General features: G+C 38.4%; 1 pseudogene; it reads right to left on the minus strand.

Moving 5' to 3' along the window:
* Positions 1-6,292: 6,292 nt before the first annotated feature.
* Positions 6,293-6,411, minus strand: LOC129881297 (5S ribosomal RNA; annotated as a pseudogene).
* Positions 6,412-7,018: the final 607 nt, after the last annotated feature.

Here is a 7,018-nt window from a genome sequence, read left to right on the forward strand (position 1 = left end):
ACTTGAATTGAGGAAAGTGAAATTTTAGGCCTTTATTAAGCATGTAGAATCTTGTGCTTCTTGTTTTGTGTGTTGGGGAGTAATGAGAATCAGTTATGGGTTTATCTTTTATATATTGGATGATCCTAAAGATGATAAAAATGTAATAAAAAGGCAACTTGATGACTTATATTGATGTGTTTCATGCGAATAATGATATTGACTCATTAGTGAAATGTGTCGTGATTATGTTCATATGAATTGTGTGTTGCTAAGGACATCATCATATTCTCATTAGTTGTGTGAACATTCATATTTTCATTGGTTTGGGAACACTCTGATGAGATCCTATTGATGATTTTGTTTATGGAAAATAATTCCGGCGATTGATGATTATGCAGATGAGAAATGGTTTTGGCTGATACATGGACCTTGTACGTCCACTATGGGTTCTGGTTTGAGTCTCAGCTGATGCGTATCATTAGACAAACATGCATCACCCTACTTGACATCTCATTGCATTGTATTGCACTTTATTTGTGATTTGTTAACTTGTGAATACTCCTTTGATGTCCTTGTGATTGATTTACTTGATATTGATATGGCTTATATGTGATGTTGAAGAGTTTCTATTGACTTACGTACTACGTGAATTATGAACTGTTAGGTTGAGATGATTTGTATGTTGGTTGTAGTTGTGGAGATTCCATTGGTGTGACAGAAGTACTCGTATTCTATATATCTGTACTTTTTGTTTAGTAGTTCACTTGCGGAGTACCGTGTTGTTTGGTACTCACTCTTTGCTTCTACACTTATGTAGATTGTGATCCCAAAACCTTGTGATTCCTCCATACTCCTTTCGTATTTGAGGCTTATCAACTGAAGTTGTTGAGGAAGCTGTTACGGTATCCCGGTGGATACCTCAACTCTTACTATGTTTTAGTCTTACTTCTGAGACAAAAATACTTGTGTCACGAACCAACCCCGTGGGCCACGACTGGGGTCCGACCTGGACCCCCGTTTACGTAACTGTCGACTACAGTTAAATTGGACTATGTATAACGTGATACTGCTCACAAAAACCTTAATGGGTTAAAACTTTTTCATGTTCATATAGCCTCCTAGATATAGGAACCAAACACATGAACCAAGTAGGTGATAAAATATTCATACACGTGTGGCCTCTTTCATTTGCATCATGTCATGAAAGGGGAAAGCCAACCGAGAAGGCTGCCACAACATAATAGCTTTTACAACATATCGCATAGGCATAACCAAAATAAACTCCTAAAAAACCCACACACATATGTCTACAGACCTCTAAGAATAGGCCCCCGCCGTACCCCTGCATAAATGAATATATACATCGCAGGAGCAGTACTCAAACGCTAGGCTCTGAAACAGTGAAGCACTTCCAACATAGCTGAGCGGAAATCCTAAGCTGGCGGATCTCCGAAATGAACATCTGTACCTGCGGGCATGAAACGCAGCCCCCTAAAGAAAGGGGGGTTAATACGATATATGTACTGAGTATATAAGCACAACATAACTGAGATAACAACTGAACTAGGGATGCAGGAAACCAGTATAAAATTTAATAGGGTACTTTGGCTGCACCTCACAAAATAAAGTCATGTATACCATTATCACATACCGTATCTGGACCGCGCGGGGACTCAGTGTTACAAACACATCAACTATCACGCTAGGTATATATATTCCATTAACGCTGTGGGATGTATAGCCCGATCTATGTATATAGAAAGTACATGCCAAGGAACGACGACCCGATCCATATATCATATAATAATGCCGAGGAATGACGGCCCGATCCGTATATCATATAACAATGCCGAGGTACGATGGCCCAATTCATATAATGCATAATAATGTCGAGGTATGACGGCCCGATCCATATAATGCATAATATTGCCGAGGTACGACGGCCTAATCCGTATAATGCATAATTTGTCGTGGAATGTACGACCCGATCCTTACATAGCAAAATGTGCCAAGGTACGTTCGGCCCGATCCATATATATCATAATGCATATATGTGTATGTAAAACTCAGTAAAATATCAAGCATCCCACATATATCATCCTAAAGCATGTTTAAGAGCCCCTAGATATACGAGCTTACACATCCCAATAATATTCAACCTATAGGAGTCTTAAGGGTCGTAGTTCAACTACTTCAAGGTCCTTATCATTCAAAAGTGGGTATAAGTCATGAGTTACATCCAGAATCTATAAATTGGGCTATATCCAAATCCATGTCCTATAGAACCTTTAGTCTAGTCTTTCTCGAAGCAGGAAAAGACAAGATTTATATACACCACTTCCTATCACATGGAAGACTTGAAAAGTAATGACTCAACTTGTTACAGGAGTTCTAATCAGTAGGAAGTGAACAAGAGTCTTAACTCACCCTCAGAGTTTTAAGAGTGGAATAACTTCAAACTTCATATACATAATACTTACATCTAAGTCATGCCAAAGGAAAGGAGGAATAACTTTACATACACTACTTCTCAGTATATAGAATACTTGAGGAATGGAAGCTTAACTACTTTAAGAGTCTTAACATTCAATTGTGAACACGAATTATGAATCATGAATCATGTTCAAAGCTCATGAATAGAGTTACCCCAAGCTTCATACAAATATCACTTGTCACTTAGATCTAACACATGCCTAAAAGAAAGAACAGATAGGATCTACATATTTATACCAAAACATGCCAAAAGAAGGAATAGCTTTACATACTTATTCCAAAAATGCGCCAAAACAAAGCTTCACATACCTTTTCTGAATTATTCCCTTTCCTGCTTGCCTCACCATCCTTTGAACCTATTCAACATGAAAGTATTATGAATATCAACCCCTTTTACTTTCCAGCACCCTAGGTTACATCTTAGTATTAATGGAATCTATTTCCTTAGTCGTTTCCCCGACTAATTCTGTTATTCGCTAAGGCGTCGACGAAAATTGGGCAGCACCTCCCCTATAATGTGCCCTATCCAAATTTCCAATTAGGTACCTAAGACCTACATCCAACCAACCACAACAACATGCAGCAATTCACACCAACAATATACAACATAAACTCCAAACGACTTATTCAAAAATATGGTAGGACAATAGGGCGTCTAGCCTTTATTTTGTAACGCCTTTCATTATACGCAACGAGGGGTCGTGTGGCTGAAACCAGCAGCATCCACACATCTTTTAGAACACATTTAGGCACTGCAACAATACATTACACCCCTGCAGCAACAATTTACAAGGACGACACTTTATTTCGACGACAATTCACTTATAGCGACTCCAATTTAGTTTATTTTGGGCGTCAAACATATTTATCGTATTTTCACATTTCCAGCCACTTACACAACGTATAATACCCTCTATAACAACACCATAAACTCCAATTTAAAATAAAAGGCCTTACCTTACGTTAAACTTGTCAAACTCGCCAAAACTATCCAAAACATGAAATCTGGACAACCCACTGTCTTATGTTGTCGCTTAGTTTCGGAGGGGTAATTGAGTGAAACAGGATTTGTGGCCTCAATGAAAGTTTTAGACATGTGTATCAAGTTAGAAAACAATTTTGAATTATCCCTACAACAATTTTGTACGAAAATATATGACCAAAATACTCACAGCTGTCTGTGTAGGATTTCCAAAACACAATCGGGGCAGCAGCTCCCCCATGCTTCACCACCATTTTACCAGAAGGGAAGAGCAAAACTGGGTTGTAGAGTATAAATGAAAGTTATTTACTTATGAAATATATTTGGAAAACATCTTGAATCACTTAAAACGATGCCTTACACAAGGAGTTATACTCGTTTTAGTAACAATAGTTTAATTAAAAAATGGGTCTGTTCCCTAGCGTTTTCTCTTTAAGCTTCTCTTAGTTTTCCAAGTGTAGAACTGAAAATATGGTTCCGTAGGCATCGTAATATACACATATACACCTCCATGTAGTTGAGAAACATCATAGATAACTAATTGACGGTGGAGAAGTGAAGAACTCACCTTTAATTCTTTTAAACCATGGCTGCCTCCTTCCCTTCTTTTTCTCCACATTTTTCTCTCTATGTTTTGGGATGATTTTGGATAAATAATGACTTAAGAGTCATTAGCATACATATATATGGTTCCTTAGGAAGTGCCACGTGTCAGCCCCTAAGGGTGACACATGTCAAGCCCTTATTGGGCCACAAATCCATACCTAGCCTCAAAGGCTGCCATATGGCGGTGTGGGACCCACCTCAAGTAGGTGTGTCACCTACTTGGTATAAGTAGGTGCATCACCTACTTAGTCAAAGTAGGTGCATCACCTGCTTTCTTCCGAGTTGGTGCTACGCCTCCTTCCGCCTCTTCCGTGGATTCGTAATCTCGTCTTACTTTAGGAGCCCATGTAATCCTTGCCACGTCAGATCAACATGTACTCCAGTGGCTTAGTTATGTAAGTCATCCAAGTTGGTAGCTTACGTAAGTAAGTCGAGTCCTACGACTTATTTCTCGGCCTCCAATTCATTTCAAATCCTTATAGACCTATTTCCGACCTTCACTCTCAAGGGGCGTCACGTCCTCCCTTTCTTAGAGTTATTTAATCATGTTATAGATAATATGGGTCACGGGACATCTTTCAAGAAGCTTAAGAAGACGTTCCAAAGCATAAAGGTATGGGGTATAACATCCTTCCCCCCTTTAGAACATTCGTCCTCGAATGTAAACCAAAACCTTCATCCAGACCTTAAACCGATTATATGGAGAGGTACTCTATCCCGTTGCTATCACATATACTTTCATCGAGCAATCAATATCAGAGTTCCAAAGGTTAGGATTACTTATAGGCATAGGGAACATGTGATATATCTTTTCTATTACTTCTTTCCAGTTTCTTTACCACATATCATATTGCACCCTTTACACGAACATGTGTAGGAGCTTAAAATAGCCTGAAAGATGCTATAGCATCATCATACTAGTCTGTACATAAACTTGTATCATTTCTTACTTCCTTCCTCTACTTACCCTTGAGTTTCCTCATATTCTAGTATAGGAGAGATCTCTCATCCTTTCCTTATTTTGCTGCTTGTACACCACAATATTAGTAGTCAATAAGAGCCCGTTTGGATTGGCTTTAAGTTGGTCAAAACCAACTTAAAGTCCCTTTTTAGCTTTTGGACGTGTTTGCCTAATGCTTACTTTAAGCCATAAAGTTCTTAAAGTCAGTCAGAAATGAAAAGTTAGGATTCCTAACTTTTTTTTCCAAAGTGCTTAAAGTCATTTTCTTTGACCATGGAAATTACTTTTATATCCTTTATATTTTAACTAAATTCTCAAACTACCTTTTTTTATTCTTTTAACCCTAAAATTCACATCATAAGCACTTTTATCCAAATACTCAACTGCTTATTTATAAAAATATCTTTCAGCACTTCAAAATTCTAAAAGCACTTTATACATAAAAGTTACTTTTTTAAGCCCATCCAAACGGGCTCTAACTTTGTTACCAACATCTTACCTTCATTCGAGTATAGCCTGGCTATTCCTTACAGTATGTTTAAGTTCTCATTGTAATTCTCTTGTTGTATTTACCCCCTTTGTATGCACCTATTCTTTGATGTCATACTATTCAAGTCCTTACTATTAATTCTCCGCACTGTCTCTGGTATCATGGCTTCTATCCATTTATTGCTGGCCTTTAGATCTTATTAACTCGTGCCAGTATGGGATCTCACTTGAAGCCACTTCCCCCCTTTAGGGTGTACCCATGTCACTTTCTATTGTGTTCTACCTGACGCCCTTATTTCCAATTTTCTAATACGTATGATTTTTTTCCAACACATTTGATATACTGCACCATAGCTATGCCTTCCTTTATATCTTCCATACCTTTGGTTGCCTAGGTACGACAACTTAACACAATCATGAGGTGCTAATCCAGTCTAATTATAGGTACTCGAGTCACGTAGCAATTTATTCGAAGCCACTTTCCATTTATTTTGATCAACAACTAGCTAGGGCTTATAGTCATTTCCAATTCTCAAATAGGCAGTACTTACCTTCCGATGCTCGGTGTCCCAAGCTTTGTCATAGTCCTAGCCTTATCCCAGTGGGTATCACTTGTCCTTTTAATGAATTCACAATGCGCTAGTTGTTTTGCAAAGCTACATCCCCTATCTCAAGGGTCTTATCATCTTTCACGGTGGAGTTACGTATCCACAATACTTCTTTATATCAATAATGCCATGTACGGCCAACGTGTATATATACATGTACATCATCTCATATCACAGCCACACAAGGCTTCCTAGAGGGGTCACCCGTCCCAATATTATTCTTGCCCAAGCACGCTTAACTTCAGAGTTCTGATGGGATCCGGTACGTTAGTACTGGTATGATCGCACCCTCCCCCATAGGGCGCATATCTATCGAAGAAGACGATGACCCAGTAGCCGATCCAGTAGGCCAAGCTGCACCGCCCAAGTTACCCTTATATTCTTATTATACGGACCACATCCTATCTTTAGCCACTTCCTCACAAGGCTTTACTCATTTTCATAACTATCCTTATTATATTCACATCATATCCTGTTCGCATTCTACCCATAGTATAACACTTCTTAACCTTTTTCACGATTCTTACTGTGGGTTACTTACCATTCTTAGTTAGTCTTATCCTTAATATATCATTCTATCCAGAACTACCAGTCTTTCCTAAATCATTTTCCTTTTATTTCAAGGAAAATTTAGGCAGAGTTTCTTCTGTATTTCTTACTATCTCAACACCTGCACACAAAAAATGCAAACAATGCCTCACAGGGGTAATACGCATAAAGATACATATATACATATCATATCACGTCCTATCGCAGCCTCACAGGGAGCCCAATATCAACAATAGTATAAAATGATAGACTTACCTCGTATGTCCAACTCGAACTGCACCTATTTAGACTTTCCATCTACTTTTCCTTTCAATTTTCAACTTTACATGTCAACCATAATTCAATACC

The sequence above is a fragment of the Solanum dulcamara genome, chromosome 2, assembly GCF_947179165.1.
Source record: "Solanum dulcamara chromosome 2, daSolDulc1.2, whole genome shotgun sequence".
Taxonomy (NCBI): domain Eukaryota; kingdom Viridiplantae; phylum Streptophyta; class Magnoliopsida; order Solanales; family Solanaceae; genus Solanum; species Solanum dulcamara.